This window comes from Anomaloglossus baeobatrachus, chromosome 5, assembly GCF_048569485.1.
Source record: "Anomaloglossus baeobatrachus isolate aAnoBae1 chromosome 5, aAnoBae1.hap1, whole genome shotgun sequence".
Classification (NCBI taxonomy): Eukaryota; Metazoa; Chordata; class Amphibia; order Anura; family Aromobatidae; genus Anomaloglossus; species Anomaloglossus baeobatrachus.
This window is the reverse complement of record NC_134357.1, coordinates 537,900,390-537,920,112: the sequence shown is the minus strand read 5'-3', so window position 1 is coordinate 537,920,112 and position 19,723 is coordinate 537,900,390. Positions and strand designations below refer to the sequence as shown.

The window sequence follows — 19,723 nt, the reverse complement described above, 5'->3', positions numbered from 1 at the left end:
CGGAGCGGAGCCGTGTGTGTACGAGGTGTACGGAGCAGAGCCGTGTGTGTACGAGGTGTACGGAGCAGAGCCGTGTGTGTACGAGGTGTACGGAGCGGACCCGTGTGTGTACGAGGTGTACGGAGTGGAGCCGCGCGTGTACGAGGTGTACGGAGCGGAGCCGCGCGTGTACGAGGTGTACGGAGCGGAGCCGTGTGTGTACGAGGTGTACGGAGCGGAGCCGTGTGTGTACGAGGTGTACGGAGCGGAGCCGTGTGTGTACGAGGTGTACGGAGCGGAGCCGTGTGTGTACGAGGTGTACGGAGCGGAGCCGTGTGTGTACGAGGTGTACGGAGCAGAGCCGTGTGTGTACGAGGTGTACGGAGCTGAGCCGTGTGTGTATGCCATGTGCAGAGCAGAGCCGTGTGCATATGTTGTGTATGGAGCTGTGTGTGTACGACGTGTTCTTAGCAAAGTCGTGTGTGTACATCATGTACGGAGCGAAGTTGTGTATGTACTACATGTGCGGAGTCTGGTGTGTACAATGTGTGGGAGCGGAGACGTGTGCGTACTGACCAGAGCTGTGTGTGTATAGTATTGTGTTTCCCCTTTGGCACATCCAGTGTTGGCCTTACAACCCCATTTGAGTGACCAGATTTGGGGAGCAATACCTCACAACTTCTGAAGAATACACTGTGTGCAGAATTATTAGGCAAATGAGTATTTTGATCACATGATAGTTTTTATAGATGTTGTCCTACTCCAAGCTGTATAGGCTTGAGAGCCAGGTTAAGTAAATCAGGTGATGTGCATCTCTGTAATGAGGAGGGGTGTGGTGTAATACCATCAACACCCTATATAAGGTGTGCTTAATTATTAAGCAACTTCCTTTCCTTTGGCAAAATGGGTCAGAAGAGAGATTTGACGGGCTCTGAAAAGTCCAATATTGTGAGATGTCTTGCAGAGGGATGCTAAACTTTTGAAGCGTGATCACCGAACAATCAAGTGTTTCATGGCAAATAGCCAATAGGGTCACATAGTGGCGTGTTGGGCATAAAAGACGCAAAATAACTGCCCATCAATTGAGGAAAATCAAGCGTGAAGCAGCCAAGAAGCCATTTGCCACCAGTTTGACCATATTTCAGAGCTGCAATATTACTGGAGTATCAAAAAGCACAAGGTGTGCCATACTCAGGGACATGGCCAAGGTACTGAAGGCTAAACAACCACCACCTTTGAACAAGACACATAAGATAAAACATCAAGACTGGGCCAAGAAATATCTTAAGACTGATTTTTCAAAGACTTTATGGATTGATGAAATGAGAGTGACTCTTGATGGGCCAGATGGCTGGGCCAGAGGCTGGATCAGTAAAGGGCAGAGAGATCCACTCTGACTCAGATGCCAGCAAGGTGGAGGTGGGGTACTGGTATGGGCTGGTATCATCAAAGATGAACTTGTGGGACCTTTTCAGGTTGAGAATGGAGTGATGCTCAACTCCCAGACCTACTGCCAGTGTCTGGAAGACAACTTCTTCAAGCAGTGGTACAGGAAGAAGTCGGTATCGTTCAAGAAAAACATGATTTTCATGCAGGGATGAAATGCTCCTTCACATGCATCCAACTACTCCACAGCATGTGTCGCGGGCGGAGGAGGGGACGCTGCGCTCTCCCACTGCTCGGGTCCGGCTGCCGCTGCTGCTGCGGCCGCTGCTGCTTGGTGGCTCGAGCGATGGGCCGGATCCCGGGGACTCGAGCGGCACTCCTCGCCCGTGAGTGAAAAGGGGTTGTTTGGTTTTGGGGATTTATTGTCCGTGACACCACCCACGGTTGTGGTGATTGTGTGGACACCACCGCTGCTCTGTATGGGGATCCCGGGAGCGGTGACAGGGAGCAGCTTTGTTGTTATTTCTCCCCTCCGTGGGTAGGGGGTTGGTTGTCCCGGGGCCCGGTGATGGGGTAGGGGTTGATGGCAGGCCGGTGCGGGGCCTGGTGAGGTGCAGGGTCGCGGGGGCAGCGCTGTGCCGCACAGCACGGTGGGACTCTCTCAGCCTGAGACGTTGACACAGTTCTCGGTAAAACACACAGCTGGAAAGACGGTTCCCTTGGACGGCTGCTGTTGCTTTTTCCCCGGTAGTGAACGGTGACTGTCTCTTTTCCCTGCACCTATGTTCAATGTTGGTAGCGATGGATTCCCACCGGTTACCCGCTCCCTGACTTGCGTATGGGCCGGAGGAGCCCCTCTTTGCCCGCAGGCGCTGGCCCTGAGAAACTGGTGCCTTAGCGGTGGCGGTGTCTCTCCTTCACGGTTGGACTGTTGCCTTCAATCGGGACTTAGTTGTTTGGAGACCCGGAGGTCCCCTTCACTGACGGATTTGGCAAATTCACGGCGACTCCTAGCCTTGCCGGGATCCGAAAGGCCCCTGCCAATGGTGCTGGCCTCACTTTGTGTACCGGTCCGGTACCGCCGGGCCACCACCCATCCGTGGTCCTTTCGGCAACTCCGATCAGCCTCCACTGCAGACGGTCACCGCCGTCTGCTAACCTTGCTGTTTCAGTCCGGGTCACACACCCGGATCAACTTCAGGCTTTCCAAACTGTCACTTTCTCTTTCACTTCAACTCCTCTCACTTGCTCCTCTACCACTTCCCTCTCACTTCAAACTCTATCTCCCTTCAACTGCCTGGTTTTCCCGCCTCCAGGACTGTGAACTCCTCAGTGGGCGGAGCCAACCGCCTGGCCCACCCCCTGGTGTGGACATCAGCCCCTGGAGGAAGGCAACAAGGATTTCTGGTTTAGCTTAGGTGTACCTAACCGGGGTGTAGGGTGTGTGATGTCATTACCTGTGACCCCTGGCTTGCCCAGGGCGTCACACATGGCTGGCCAGTAAAGGTATAAAAGATGAAAAAACAATGACATGGCCCCCTTGTTTACCTGATCTGAACCCCATAGAGAACCTGTGGTCCCTCATAAAATGTGAGATCTACAGGGAGGGAAAACAGTACACCTCTCGGAACAGTGTCTGGGAGGCTGTGGTGGCTGCTGCACGCAATGTTGATTGTAAACAGATCAAGCAACTGACAGAATCTATGGATGGTAGGCTGCTGAGTGTCATCATAAAGAAAGATAGCTATATTGGGCACTAATTTATTTGGGTTTTCTTTTTGCATGTCAGAAATGTTTATTTCTAAATTTTGTGCAGTTATATTGGTTTGCCTGGTGAAAATAAACAAGTGAGATGGAAATATATTTGGTTTTTATGAAGTTGCCTAATAATTCTGCACAGTAATAGTTACCTGCACAAACAGATATCCTCCTAAGAGCCAAATCTAAAAAAAAAACACTCCAACTTCCAAAAATGTTAAGCTTTGATATTTATGAGTCTTTTGGGTTGATTGAGAAGATAGTTGTTGATCAATAATAAAAAAAAAAAAATCCTCTAAAATACAACTTGCCTAATAATTCTGCACACGGTGTAGAAAAGGGTACAAGTCACGTGTTGTGACACATTTTGGCCATGGCCCTAGCTACACCCCTTTGTCACTTCTTTCTACTCTGGCAGGAGGAGATGTCAGAGTGGCGGTGGCAGTGAGGGACATTCAGCAGACATGTAGGCCCAAATCCGGGCATGTGCTGCTGTATCCAGGACGGTTGGGACTAGAGATGAACAGATCCATTCAGTGCACTCAATCTCTGCCACTTCTGGGACAGCAAAGAGCCAGATACAAAAACAGGCTAAAATGATATTCACCACATAAGCCTTCAACAGCCCGCGCTGTATGTCTAAGTCTCAAATTAAAAAAGGCACAAAATCATAAATTGACTATATGAAAAAATCTTTGTATATAGTGTAGCACTGAGGAATATAGAGGAAAGTCCACTCATAAATTCATTTTTCCATTTACATGGATATTATGTACATCAGAAAATCCTGTTAATGGTAACTTTCACTATTGCACACTGACCCGTGAATACATCGCATTAGTCCATGTTATAGACAACCACTTTCCACAAGATCAATTCATAAACATCATGTCACCACTGGCCACCATGGCTAAAAAGCTTGGGAACTGGCTGAATTTGTCCATATGCATTAGCACTGTTGCTTGGATGTAAAGCCATAATAAGACAAAGTACACCTCAAATTCTCATAAGTTTATACGGTGAACAGTTTATTAAGTGGATACACATGCTGATCACCGCGATAAGGTGCTGGGAAGACGAAGCTTCCTTGGGTCCCATGCTTTTACACTCACGGACCAAGCAAATGGAAATACGCTCCGCTTATCATCCATACAGTGGGGAAAAAAGTATTTAGTCAGCCACCAATTGTGCAAGTTCTCCCACACAAAAAGATGAGAGAGAGGCCTGTAATTGACATCAAAGGTAGACCACAACTATGAGAGACAAAATGAGAAAACATATCCAGAAAGTCACCCTGTCTGATGTGGCAAGATTTTATTTTGGAAATAATATTGGAAAATAAGTATTTAGTCACCTAAAAACATGCAAGATTTCTGACTCTAACAGACCTGTAACTTCTTCTTTAAGAGGCTCCTCTGTCCTCTAGTCATTACCTGTAAGAATGGCACCTGTTTGAACTTGTTATTAGTATAAAAGATACCTGTCCACAACCTGAAACAGTCACACTCCAAACTCCAATATAGGAAAGACCAAAGATCTATTGAAGGACACCAGAAACAAAATTATAGCCCTGCACCAGACTGGGAAGACTGAATCTGCAATAAACAAGCAGCTTGGTGTGATGAAATCAACTGTGAGAGCAATAATAAGAAAATGAAGGACATACAAGACCACTGATAATCTCCCTCGATATGGGGCTCGACGCATGATCTCACCCTGTGAGGTCAAAATGATCACAAGAACGATGGGCAAAAATCTGAGAACCACACCTGGGACCTAGTGAATGACTTGCATAGAGCTAGGACCACCGTAACAAAGACTACCATCAGTAACACACTACACCGCCAGGGACTCAGATCCTGCAGTGCCAGACATGTTCCCATGCTTAAGCCAGTACATGTCCGGGCCCCTCTGACGTTTGGTAGAGAGCATTTGGATTATCCAGAAGAGTATTGAGAGAATGTCATATGGTCTGATGAAACCAAAGTAGAACTCGTCGTGCTTGGAGGAGACAGAATGCTAAGTTGCATCCAAAGAACACCATACCTACAGTGAAGCATGGGGGTGACAACATCATGCTTTGGGGCTGTTTCTCTGCAAAGAGACCAGGACGACTGCTCCGTGTACATGAAAGAAAGAATGGGGCCATGTATTGTGAGGTTTTGAGTGCAAACCTTCTTCCATCAGCAAGGGCATTGAAGATGAAACATAGCTGGGTCTTTCAGCATGATAATGATCCCAAGAACACCACCAGGGCAATGAAGTAGTGGCTCTGTAAGAAGCATATGAAGATCCTAGAGTGGCCTAGCCCGTCTCCAGATCTCAACCCAATAGAAAACCTTTGGAGGGGGCCTAGCAACAGGCCCAAAACATCACTGCTCTAGTAGAGATCTGCATGGAGGAATGGGCCAACATTGCACCAACAGTGTGTGCCAACCTTATGAAGACTTCTGTCATTGCCTACCAAAGATATATAACAAAATATTGAGATGAACTTTTGTTATTGACCAAATACTTATTTTCCACCATAATTTGCAAAAAAAAAATTGCCAAATCAGACAAGGTGATTTTCTGGATTTTTTTTTCTCATTTTGTCTTTCATAGTTGTGGTCTACCTATGATGTAAATTACAAGCCTCTTTCATCTTTTTAAGTGAGAGAACTTGCACAATTGGTGGTTGACTAAATACTTTTTTTCCCCCACTGTATGTAGAGTTGAAACCAGAAGTTTACATACACGATCTAAAAAGATACATCTGCATGGTTTTCTCACTATCTGACATGAAATAAGAATAAATCTTTCCCATTTTAGTTCAATTAAGAACCAAAATTATTTATATTTGATAAATGCCAGAATAATGAGAGAGAATGTTTTAAGACATTTTTATTACTTTCTGCAATGTCAAAAGTTTATATACACTAAAAGTTCTATGCATTTAAATATATGATGGTGTCACGTCTTTGGAAGCTTCTGATTTTACAGGTTTACTGGCAACATCTGAGTTAATTAGAGACACACTAGTGGATGTATTTTAATGCACACCTAAAATATACTGCTTCTTTGTGTAGCATCATGGGAAAGTCAAAAGAAATGAGCCAAGATCTTAGGAAGAGAATTGTGGACTTGCACAAGTGTGGTTCATCATTGGGTGCAATTTCCAGATACCTGAAGGTGCCTTGTTCATCTGTACAAACAATGATATGCAAGTACAAACAACATGGGAATGTCTAACCATCATACTGCTGAAAAAGGAAATGAGTTCTGTGTACCAGAGATTTGTTTTGGTCAGACATTTGCATATCAATCCAAAAACAAAAGCAAAAGACCTTGTGAAGATGCTGGCGGACGCTGGTAAGATTGTGTCAATATCCACAGTGAAACGAGTACTGTGTCAGCATGGGCTGAAAAGCCACTCTCCCAGGAAGAAGCCATTACTCCAAAAGAAACATAAAAAAGCCAGATTAACGTTTGCAAATGCACACAGGAACAAAGACCTTAATTTTTGGAGATATGTCCTGTGGTCTGACAAAACTAAAATTGAACTGTTTGGCCATAATGACCATTGTTACGTTTTGAGGAAAAAGGGAGAAGCTTTGAAGCCTAAGTCCCAACTGTGAAACACGGGGGTGGGGTTGTTTTGCTGCAAGAGGACCTGGGGTACTTCACAAAATAGATGGCATCATGAGGAAAGAAGATTATGTGGCAATACTGAAGCAACATCTCAAGACATCAGCTAGGACCTTAAAGCTTGGGTGGAAATGGGTCTTCCAAGTGGAAAATGACCCAAAGCATACTGCCAAACTGGTTACAAAGTGGCTTAAGGATAACAAAGTTAATGTTTTGGAATGGCCATCAGAAAGCCCTGATCTCAATCCTATTGAAAATTTATGGGTAAAGTTGAAAAGGCAGGTTTGAGCAAGGCAATCTACAAAGATGGCTCAGTTACACCAGTTCTGTCAGAAGGAATGGGCCAAAATTCCTACCAACTATTGTTAGAAACTTGTGGAAGGAGATTCAAAACGTTGACCCAAGTCATACAGTGTAAGGGCAATGGTAGCAAATACTAATGAAATGTATGTAAACTTTTGACTTTTCAGAAAGTAATAAAAATACCTTAAAAAAATCTCTCTCTCATTATTCTAGCATATGGCAAATATAAATAATTTTGGTTCTTAACTGACCTAAAACAGGAAAGGTTTATTCTGATTTCATGTCAGTCAGGGAGAAAAACCTGCTGATGTGTCTTTTTAGAGAGCGGAGGGAAACTTCTGGTTTCAACTGTACAGCTGACATGAAGACGCTGATCAAATCCTCCACATCTCAGCGACGTTTCGGAAGTATTGTCCCCTTTCAGAAGTTGACCATCATTCTCATTACTCAGGACGCGTACACCCGGCTTCATAGTGCGCATGACCCAAACTCCGTGGTCAGGCGCACTGAGCCGAAATTCAGTGTCAGGCGGCGATGGCGGCAGAGAGGTGAGTGAGATCATCGTGTGACGCTGCGTATTCATTAGCATGATAACACACCCACAGGGACGTACTAACATGCTGATGGGGGCGACTGGCAAGGGGAACTAAATCCCAGGGGGCTAAAAGATCTTTAGAAATACTTTTTCTAAAGATCCCTTTATCTATACTAGTGTATACTGGGACGGTTAGACAGGGATTAGCAATATGCAATCAAAACCGCTCTTAATAATAATAATAATAATAATCTTTATTTCTATAGCGCCAACATATTCCGTAGCGCTTTACAATTCAGGAGGATCATATACAAACAAGTAACAGTTATAGAAATACAATATTTAGAGGGGAAAAAAATACAACCCTGCTCGTGAGAGCTTACAATCTACAATGAGATGGGGGGAGAGGCAAGGTTCAAGTGCTTATTTACAATGACAATCCAACCATCTCACGGAAATGGGGCTGGATAATGGTTTCCTGGACCAGTGGGCCCGAGCCTTGAGATGCCTTTGGGTGCCATGGAGTTTGATGTGGAGCTATGTTGTGAGAGGTTGTAGAGGGACTATGTGAATCGAATCTGATTAGGGAGTGTGATAGGCCGCCCTAAAAAGATGCGTCTTTAGGGTGCGTCTGAAGCTGAGTAAGTTGTGATTTGTCCTAACTTCTTGGGGTAGAGCGTTCCAGAGGGTTGGTGCAGCTCGGAAGAAGTCTTGGATCCGGGAGTGGGAGGTTCGAATTAGTGTGGATGTTAGTCGAAAGTCGCTTGCAGAGCGTAGAGAACGGGTGGACTGATAGACAGAGAGGAGGGTGGAGATGTAGGGGGGTGCTGCACTGTGGAGAGCTTTGTGGGCGAGAACAAGCAGTTTGAATTGGATCCTATGATATATGGGCAGCCAGTGCAATGACTGGCACAGAGCAGAGGCATCCGAGTAGCGGTTAGCCAGATAGGTGACCCTGGCTGCTGCATTAAGGATTGACTGTAGAGGAGAGAGTCTAGTTAGGGGGAGACCAATTAATAGAGAGTTACAGTAGTCCAAGCGAGAGTGGATCAGGGCCACGGTGAGGGTTTTTGTCGTTTCCATTGTGAGAAAGGGGCGGATTCTAGAGATGTTCTTGAGGTGCAAGCGGCAGGTGCGGGCAAGAGATTGTATGTGGGAGGTGAAGGAGAGATCAGTGTCAAGTATAACCCCCAGGCAGCGGGCTTGCGGCCTAGGACTTATCGTTGTGCCACACACAGAGAGGGAGATGTCAGGTTGAGGAAAGTTGGAAGATGGAGGGAAAAGAAGAAGTTCAGTTTTGGAAAGGTTAAGTTTCAGATAGAGAGCAGACATGACATTGCAAACTGCAGTCAGGCAGTCACTGGTGTTCTGTAGTACAGCGGGGGTGAGCTCAGGGGAGGAGGTGTATAGCTGTGTGTCATCAGCATAAAGATGGTACTGAAAGCCAAATCTGCTGATGGTCTGACCAATTGGGGCAGTGTAGAGGGAGAAAAGAAGAGGGCCAAGGACTGAACCTTGAGGGACCCCAACAGTGAGAGGAAGAGGAGAAGATGTGGAGCCAGCAAATGATACACTGAATGAGCGGCCAGAAAGATAGGAAGAGAACCAGGAAAGAACAGTGTCCTTTAGGCCGATAGAGTGGAGCATAGAGAGAAGGAGATGGTGGTCAACAGTGTCAAAGGCAGCAGAAAGGTCAAGAAGAATAAGCAGAGAGTGGTCACCGTTACGTTTTGCTGTCAATAGGTCATTGGTCACTTTGACAAGGGCAGTTTCTGTTGAGTGTAAAGGGCGGAAGCCAGACTGTAAAGGATCTAGAAGAGAGTGAGAGGAGAGGTAGCGGGTGAGGCGAGAGTAGACCAGGCGCTCCAAGAGTTTAGAGATGAAGGAGAGATTGGAGACTGGTCTGTAGTTGCTTGTGCAGGACGGATCGAGAGAAGGTTTTTTAATAATGGAGTAATGATAGAGTGTTTGAGGGAGGAGGGGAAGATACCCGAAGAGAGAGAGAGATTGAAGATTTTAGTTAGGTGAGTGGCGACAACCGGAGAGAGGGACTGGAGTAGAGGTGTGGGGAAGGGATCAGTAGGGCAAGTTGTAGGACGAGAGGAGGATAGGAGCCTGGAGACTTCCTCCTCTGTGACTGGGTCAAATGTGGAAAGTGAGCTGGATGGAATATGGGGAGGGATGGGATTCACAGGGCTTGGTGGCTGGGTGTGAAATACGAGGCCAGGTCATCAGCATGAAGGGCTGTGACAGGGGTCTGTACTTTGGGACTGAGGAGGGAGTGAAAGGTGTCAAAGAGTTTTTTTGGATTGTTGGCAAGTGAGGAAACAAGGTTGGTGAAGTAGGTCTGTTTGGCGAGGTGAAGGGAATAGTTATAGGTCCTTAACATGAACTTGTAGTGGATGAAGTTTTCTGGTGTGCGGGTTTTCCTCCATAGGCGTTCGGCGCTCCTGGAGCATCGCTGGAGAAATCGAGTTTGTGATGTGAGCCAGGGCTGTTTTACTCTGTGTTTGGTCTTTCTGAGGGTGAGGGGCGCTACTTGGTCTAGCGTAGTCCTGAGTGTGTCATTGTAGTGCTTTACAGCCAGATCAGGACAGGAAAGTGAGGATATAGGGGACAGTGATGTGTGTAAAGAGTCTGAAAGTGTCTGAGAATCGATGGCCTGTAGGTTTCTGAATGTGTGATTGGTGGGAGTGTGCTGGGGCGGACGAGGGTTTGTGAGCTTGAAGGAGAGGATGTTATGGTCAGAGAGGGGAAGAGGTGAGTTGTCAAAGTCAGAGATTGCGCAGAGGCGGATAAAGACCAGGTCAAGGGTGTTACCATCTTCATGTGTCTCAGAGGATGAGAGCTGTGAGAGGCCAAGGGAGGTGGTGAGAGATAGAAGCTGGGATGCAGAAGGGGAGGAGGGGCTGTTCATGGGGATGTTAAAGTCTCCTAGGATCAGGGTTGGTAACTCTGAGGACATGAAGTGTGACAGCCAGGCTGAAAAGTGGTCAAGGAACTGGGTGGGTGAGCCTGGTGGACGGTATATGACAGCTACTCTGAGGGAGAGGGGATGGAAGAGCCTGATGGTGTGGACCTCAAAGGATGGGAAAGAGAGTGATGGAGCTGGGGGGATGACCTGGAAAGTGCACTGTGGGGACAGTAGTAAGCCTACTCCACCACCATGTCTGTTTCCAGGTCTTGGTGAATGGGAAAAGTGTAAACCACCATGAGAGATGGCAGCAGGGGAAGTAGTATCAGAATCCTGAATCCAGGTTTCAGTTAGGCCTAGTAAGTTAAGAGAGTTATTGAGAAAGAGGTTGTGGATGTAAGGAAGCTTGTTACATACGGACCGTGGATTCCATAGAGCACAATTAAAAGAGGGAAGCGAGGGTGTACAGGGAATGTTAATAATATTATCAGGGTTTCTATGGGAGGTGGGGGAGGGGGTAAAGTTAGCCTGGGGTGGACCGGGATTAGGAGAGATATCACCTGAAAGAAGTAGGAGTAGAAGGAGAAAGGTCAGATGGTTTTTGGACTTGTGGCATGGCTTTTTTTGGAAGTCCCTGGAGCTTGATTGAGTCAGATTATTAAGATAGGTGAAAAGAGCCTGGGAGCTGTACATAGGAGAGGGGAGAAGAGAGGGGCTGATGTGGATGAGTGGTGATGGAGGGGGGACAGGGCGGTGAAAGTGAACAGAAAAAGCACATAGGATGATAGAGAGTGAGATAATAGTTAAGGTTAAAACAGATGGCGTCAAAGAGTAATTTACCTGCAGACTCCTGCCCTGACTAACTGCCATTGAGGTAACTGCCCAGCACTTCGCAATGATGGCACTTAGCAAGAGATGGCATGCATGCAACCCTTAAGAAAGACACAAATATATAGGGCTGACTAGAGGGGTAGGTGAGGGGGATTATGGGAGCTCAGCTTGTTAAGGGAAATCAACAAATGCTGATCACACCAGGGGATGATTAAGGAATCAAAGGGAACAGGACACTTGACACCCACCCGGACTTCCAGTCTACACAGATTTACACCATCCACCATCAGATAACATTTACAAAGAGGAATATACAGTCATACATCAGTGAGTATTACATAGATTATGAAAATGACAGAGCATACATCACAGGAAGCAGAGTTATATACCAGAACACATATTCAGCCAATGCAGTGGGGAACAGACAATTCACTTGACAGGAAGCAGAGTTATATACCAGAACACATATTCAGCCAATGCAGTGGGGAACAGACAATTCACTTGACAGGAAGCAGAGTTATATACCAGAACACATATTCAGCCAATGCAGTGGGGAACAGACAATTCACTTGACAGGAAGCAGAGTTATATACCTGTGTGAAGAGAGAGAGAAGAGAGAGAAGACGGAAGTTAGTCCACTGCCATTGAGGTAACTGCCCAGCACTTCGCAATGATGGCACTTAGCAAGAGATGGCATGCATGCTCTTGGTTCTGGGTGCATATTGCACCTGACAGGTTCACTTTAAACAGTAGAAGGTGGAAGGACATGGTGAGACACAATAAGAGAATGATAGAGATTTGAAGAAGAAACTTCATGAAACTTTGGTAGCACGACATTTTTGGGAACATAAACATGTGGTATCTGGTTTACGATGGATGATATTTGAAGAGGTATGGTGCAAAGATAAGGATCAGATTAAGAAAATGTTGCCCTAGAGGGAGGTGTATTGGATTTATACCTTGGACACTTGAACTTTTATTAGGGTATGTGCGCACACTGCGTTTTTTTGATGCGGCGTTTGTGTGCGTTTTTGACGCAAAAAACACACAAAGACGCACCCACGGCAAAAACCGCATGCGTTTTTACCGCGTTTTGGTGTGTTTTTTTGCTGCGTTTTGCTTACTGCGTTTTTATGTGTTTTTTTATGAGTGAACAATGCCATTAAAAATTGTTGGAAAAAATTGTCATTTCCTTCTTCATTATGTTCTTCATTCTCCTCTAGTGTATGCAGGAGAGCAGACAGCTGCAGAACTACAAGGCTCAGCATCCTCCATCCACTAGTGTATGCAGGAGAGCAGACAGCAGCTGCAGAACTAGAAGGCTCAGCATGCTCCATCCAGGACTGTATGCTGGAGGGAGAGGCAGGGGGAGCAGAACTACAAGGCTCAGCATGTTCCATCCACTAGTGCAGTCATGGCGAACCTGTCAGAGGCTGAGTGATCAAACTGTAGCCCTAAACCCAATTTTGGGCCAACACAGCAATTTAACCAATTCTATTACGTAAATAATTGATGTTAACCTTACCTTTGCAGTCTTCCCTTCAGCAGGGGGCATCACGCTCATGCATGCTTACCACACATTGATGCTGAGCCTCTCCCACTGCCCTTTCCAGACACAGCAGTTGGATTGATCTTTTTAGAAAAAAATGCAGCATATTAGACAGACAGAGATTTTAGCATGGAATGCAATCAGATGTCACTCTGAAATCCACATCTACATTTCAAAGTCTGAACATCTTGACATCCCATAAAGATGTATGAGTTTCTCCCCTCCCCTTTCATTGTGTAGTTATGTCCCCCTTCCTGAGCCACTTCTTGGTAAACATGTCCCCCATCCTGATATATATTTCCTACATTCTGGTATATTTGTTCCCATCATGGCCCCATCCTGGTAAATGTTACCCCATCCTAGTAAATGTTAACCCATCCTGGTAAATGCTCCCCGATCCTGGTAAATGTTCCCTCATCCTGGCATGTCTCCCCATCCTCGCATGTACCTCATCCTGGCATGTTACCCCATCCTAGTAAATGTACCCCATCCTGGCATGTTCCCTCAACTTAGTAAATGTACCCCTTCCTAGTAAATGTACCCCAATTTAGCATGTTCCCCCATCCTGGCATGTACCGCATCCTGGTAAATGTACCTCATCCTGGCATGCTCCCCAATCCTGGCATGTACCTCATTCTAGTAAATGTACCCCATCCTGGCATGTTCCCTCATCCTAGTAAATGTACCTCTTCCTAGTAAATGTACCCCAATTTGGCATGTTCCCACCATCTTGGCATGTACCTCATCCTGGTAAATGTACCCCATCCTGCTAAATGTACCTCATCCTGGCATGTTCCCCCATCCTGGCATGTACCTCATACTGGTAAATGTACCTCATCCTGGCATGTTTCCCCATCCTGGCATGTACCTCATCCTGGTAAATGTACCCCATCCTGGCATGTACCTCATCCTGGTAAATGTACCTCATCCTGGCATGTACCTCATCCTGGTAAATGTATGCCATACTGGCATGTACCTCAGCCTTGTAAATGTACCCCGATCGTGATAAATGTACCCCCATCCTCGCATGTTCCCCCGTCCTGAAATCTTACTCCATCCGGGCATGTACCTCATCCTGGCATGTGCCTCATCCTGGCAGTTTCCCCATCCTGGCATATACCTCATCCTGGCATGTACCTCATCCTGGCAGTTTCCCCAGCCTGGCATGTACCTTATCCTGGCAGTTTCCCCATCCTGGCATTTACCTCATCCTAGCAGTTTCCCCAGCCTGGCATGTACCTCATCCTGGCAGTTTCCCCATCCTGACATGTACCTCATCCTGGCCTGTACCTCATCCTGGCAGTTTCCCAATCCTGGCATGTACCTCATCCTGGCAGTTTCCCCATCCTGGCATGTACCTCATCCTGGCAGTTTCCTCAGCCTGGCATGTACTTCATCCTGCAAGTTTCCCCATCCTGGCATGCAGCTCATCCTGGCACATACCTCATCCTGGCAGTTTCCCCATTCTGGCATGTTTTGCCCCACGCTGGCACTCCCCCCCCCCCCCCCTGGCATGTTTTCCCCCATGCAGGCATTTCCCTTTTGGCATGTTTTTTCTACGCTGGCACTTTCCCCATCCTGGCATGTTTTGCCCCATGCGGCATTCCCTCCTGGCATGTTTTTCCCATGCTGGCATTCCCCCCCCTGGCATGTTTTGCCCCATGCTGGCACTTCCCCCCCTGGCATATTTTCCCCATGCTGGCACTTCCCCCTTGGTACGTTTTCCCCATGCTGGCACTTCCTCCTTTGGTATGTTTTACCCATGCTGGCATTCCCCTTCCCTTGGTATGTTTTCCCCATGCTGGCACTCCCCCCTTCCCCTTGGTATGTTGTCCCCATGCTGGCACTCCCCCCCTTAATATGTTTTCCTCATAAGGGCACTGTGTCCCTCTGGCATGTTTTCCCCATGTGGGCACTGTCTCCCCCTGCCATGTTTTCCCCATGCTGGCACTTCCCCCCTTGGTATGTTTTCCCCATGTAGGCACTGTCTCCCATTGGCATGTTTTCCCCATGTGGGCACTGTCTCCCCCTGGCATGGTTTCCACATGTGGGCACTGTCTCCCCCTGGCATGTTTTCCCCATGCTGGCACTCCCCCCCCGGCATGTTTTCCCCATGCTGTCCCGCCGCCCCCTCCCCCCAGCATGTTTTCCCCATGCAGACTCCTGTCTGATCGCTGCAGGAGCTGCCGGTAATCAGCTGATGAAGTCACCTGACCGCATCAGCTGATAGTTTAAGCCGGCCGGTCGGTAAAAAGCCGGCCTCACCGCTGGACTTATATTGTCAGCTGATTCCGTCAGGTGACCGCATCACGTGATCAACGCCAGGTCCTGCAGCCATCGGACGTACCCAGGAGTCTACACACAGCCGGAGCAGGGATGGCGGTACCGGGAGAGGGGCTGGGAGCGGACATGTACCGGGAGTCTGCAAACAGGTGAGTATGACATTTTTTTTTCTACTGTTCACTTTTGATTTTGCAGCTGCTTCCACCTCCCATCCGGACATGGAGCAGGACAGGAGCGGACATGGCGCCAGACGAGAGGTGGAAGCAGCGGTGGCGGTACCGGGAGGATTCACGCTTCTGTGTTTACCAACAGAAGGAATCCTCTTCCTGTACATGTCATTGTCATACCCACCCCTTGCATTTATAGCTGCGTTTTTAGTCATAGAAACGCACTAAAACGCAGCTATGTTTGCAATTTGCGTTTTTCATTGCGTTTTTTAACATCTCACTGAACTTAATAGGTGGAAAACGCAGTGAAAACGCAAAAATAATTGACATGCTGCATTTTTGTGGGCACCACAAAAACGTAGCTAAAAAAAACCCGCTGTGTGCAGATAGCAAAAATGAAAAGTCATAGACTTTGCTGGTGAAGGAAAGTCATGCAGTTATCTGAACAAAAACGCACCCGAAAAAACGAGCAAAAACGCAGCGAAAAACGCACTGTGCATACATAGCCTTAAAGGGCTAAATGAAATTTGTATTTTTAATGTATCCCTTAGAATCCACACACATGTATCTGACTGTCAACAGGTTTATTGAGATCATGTAATATAGTCGTATTTGTAGTAACGATGAATTTTGTTTCTAAAAGTACTTTCTTGATTTTAGATTGGTGGCTCTCCATTGGTGGAGGCATATGATGTGCGCCATTATATACCTGAGTAATGATAATGATGGTCAGCTTGGGAAAGGGGACGTTACCGCCAAAATGTCGCTCAGATGTGAAGGATTTGATCAGCGTCTTCATGGGAGCTCTAAACATGGACAAACCACGGAGCGTATATTCATCTGCTCGGTCCAGGAATGTGGAAGCACAGGAGCCAGGGAAGCTTTGTCCTGCCAGCACATTGTAAAGGTGATCAGCATGTGTATCCGTAGGGCTCAACAGATTGTTCACATAATAAACTGTTGAGGATTTGAGATGTACCAGTCATGAGGTGTTCGGCATTGCACTCGCTGGGTGTCATTGCGACGTGGCAAGATCGGATCACAGTGGCATGACCCTCAGCTCACACTGTCAGCAGTTGGTCATTAGCATATCACTTCTGACGCTCTCACATTGGAAGCTATGCGCAAGTGGAACCGAGGCCTTAAAGGCATATCCCTACACAAGAATCTACACCGTGTGCAGAATTATTAGGCAAGTTGTATTTTGTTATTGTTCATCAACAGCTATGTTCTCAATCAACTCAAAAGACTCATAAATATCAAAGCCTAATATTTTTTAGAAGTTGAAGTGTTTGTTTTTTTTAGATTTGGCTATCTTAGGAGGATATCTGTTTGTGCAGGTAACTATTACTGTGCAGAATTATTAGGCAACTTTATAAAAAAACAAATATATTCCCATCTCACTTGTTTATTTTCACCAGGTAAACCAATATAACTGCACAAAATTTAAAAATAAACATTTCTGACATGCAAAAACAAAACCCCAAAAAATTTGTGACCTATATAGCCACCTTTCTTTTTGATGACACTCAACAGCTTATCATCCATAGATTCTATCAGTTGCTTAATCGGTTTACGATTAAAATTGCGTGCAGCAGCCACCACAGCCTCCCAGACACTGTTCTGAGAGGTGTACTGTTTTCCCTCCCTGTAGATCTTACATTTTATGAGGGATCACAGGTTCTCTATGGGGTTCAGATCAGGTGAACAAGGGGGCCATATCATTATTTTTTCATCTTGTAGACCCTTACTGGCCAGCCACGCTGTGGAGTAGTTGGATGCATGTGATGGAGCATTGTCCTGCATGAAAATCATGTTTTTCTTGAACGATACCAACTTCTTCCTGTACCACTGCTTGAAGAAGTTGTCTTTCAGAAACTGGCAGTAGGTCTGGGAGTTGAGCTTCACTCTTTCATCAACCCGAAAAGGTCCCACAAGTTCATCTTTGATGATACCAGCCCATACCAATACCCCACCTCCATGTTGCTGGCGTCTGAGTCAGAGTGGAGCTCTCTGCCCTTTACTGATCCAGCCTCTGGACCATTCATCTGGCTCATCAAGAGTCACTCTCATTTCATCAATCCATAAAACGTTTGAAAATCCAGTCTTAAGATATTTCTTGGCCCAGTCTTGACGTTTTATCTTATGTTTCTTGTTCAAAGGTGGTCGTTTTTCAGCCTTCCTTTCCTTGGAAATGTCCTTGAGTATGGCACACCTTGTGCTGTTTGATACTCCAGTAACGTTGCAGCTCTGAAATATGGCCAAACTGGTGGCAAATGGCATCTTGGTAGCTTGATTTTCCTCAATTCATGGACAGTTATTTTGCGCCCTTTTTGCCCAACACGCTTCTTGCGACCCTGTTGGCTACTTGCCATGAAACGCTTGATTGTTTGGTGATCACGCTTCAAACGTTTGGCAATTCCAAGACTGCTGCATCCCTCTGCAAGACATCTCACAATTTTGGACTTTTCAGAGCCCGTCAAAACTCTCTTCTGACCCATTTTACCAAAGGAAAGGAAGTTGTGTAATAATTAAGCACACCTTATATAGGATGTTGATGTCATTACACCACACCCCTCCTCATTACAGAGACATCACCTGATTTACTTAATTGGTAGTTGGCTCTCAAGTCTATACAGCTTGGACTAGGACAACATGTATAAAAATTATCATGTGATCAAAATACTCATGCCTAATAATTCTGCACACAGTGTATTGTGTCTGATGAAAACCCAAATATGGGGGTCAAAACATTTAATTTTTGGGGGGATTGCACGTACAACTAAGTCCTTATATTCATTTTTGTGTGCCAAGTATTTGTGAATTTTTTTTTTTTTACAAAAGCGCATCAAAAATGACATTAACATAATAATTTTTCATTATTTTTTAGTAATTTTCTAGGATGAAAATAATGTCTCTTTTGTTCTCCCTGTGGAATACAAGGACATAGAAATACACTACTATGTACAATGTATATCATTCTACCAGTATATTCTGCTTGTGGGCTTAGAGTCTTCAATGCAGCTTCAAGTACCGTACACAAGAGTCTCAAAGTGATGTCAGCAGAGGCTGAGGATCATAGTTGTAGTTGTTGTCTGCAATAATAGAGATTGTGGTTTGATTTCTGAAGAGACCAGATCTCTCAAAAAAATTACAGTTTTGAAATCATTTTTAAGTAATTTTTATGCAACAAAAAAAATCTGACATTTTACTGACATCTAGAATTCAGGTACATAGAAATACACTAATATGGTAGATTTATAGGTAGATCTCTATGTACCAGTATAATTTGCCTGTGGCTCATGGCTTTATCTGCTGACTGCAATGTAAGAGAGCATGGATTTGATTCCTGGGGAGAACAGATTACAAGCAAATTGTTAATTTAATTAATGTAAATCCAAAGCAGGGATGGTGGCCCCACCCAGAGGAGGAGGAGTTACAGAGTGATGAAGATGCTGAAGAGAAAAAAGTAGTGAAAGGAAGTAGCAGGACTGAGCCCTAAAATCGGGACAGTCTCGCTGAATCTGGGATAGTTGGCAGCTATGTTGGGGAGTCTGGTGCTCTCTTACTTATGGTTTGTTCACAGGGATCTTTGCCATGCATTACGGAGCAGAACCATTTGTGTATAAAGGGGATGTGGGCATGCGATGCTTGCAGAGCAGTGTGTGCATACCTCACAATTTTTGAAGACTAGAAATAGGGACAAACTATGCGGCGAACAGAGTGTACCGTGGCAAGTTTTGACCACACACCAAGCCACACTTATTTGGGAGTGAGAGACTTTTGGCAGATGCCCTGGACTGTTCACTCATTCATAGTTATACTGTAGCAGCCAGAACTTTGTCATCCTGAGGGTGCGATCACACAAGCTGTATGACTCGCAACAGTAAAGGATCGCATCACCCGGAGCGGCCGGCTTCTCTCCTGAATGTATTTCTATGCAGCGGAGATGCTCCTGTCCAGAGAGTGTGCAGCCGCGCCGGGTGATGCGATGCGAGACTCGTGTGAGTCATATGGCTCGTGTGAGCGCACCCTTATGTAGCTTAACTATCTGAAATCTGATTTTGCGGTGTTTTGGTGTTTGTAAGGCTTAATTACAGAAATACTGTGTTTTCTACAGGTGTCCGTACCAAACTACATAATAACAATATTCCCTGGTTATTGCATTTTGGCTATATTTTTTGTACTTTTTCCTTATTATTTGATGCATTCTAGTGCAGATGTGAAATCGCATTTTTCAGTTATTTTTATAGTATAGAATAGCTTTCATTCTGCACTTGAAAAAAACTTGCAGATACCTTTTTTATGTTTTTTTAGGCTCCACATAGAATCCTCTAGAGATAAAAAAAGGCACCAGGTCAGCAGAGTTCAGCAGCATCTTTAAAAGCACC

The 19,723-nt window shown here is 45.8% G+C and overlaps 1 protein-coding gene across 1 annotated transcript in view; it reads right to left on the bottom strand.

The window, feature by feature from the left end:
- Positions 1–19,723, bottom strand: part of LOC142312193 (uncharacterized) — an 83,940-nt gene that overhangs the window by 42,036 nt on the left and 22,181 nt on the right. The gene's annotated exons all lie outside the window — the stretch shown is intronic.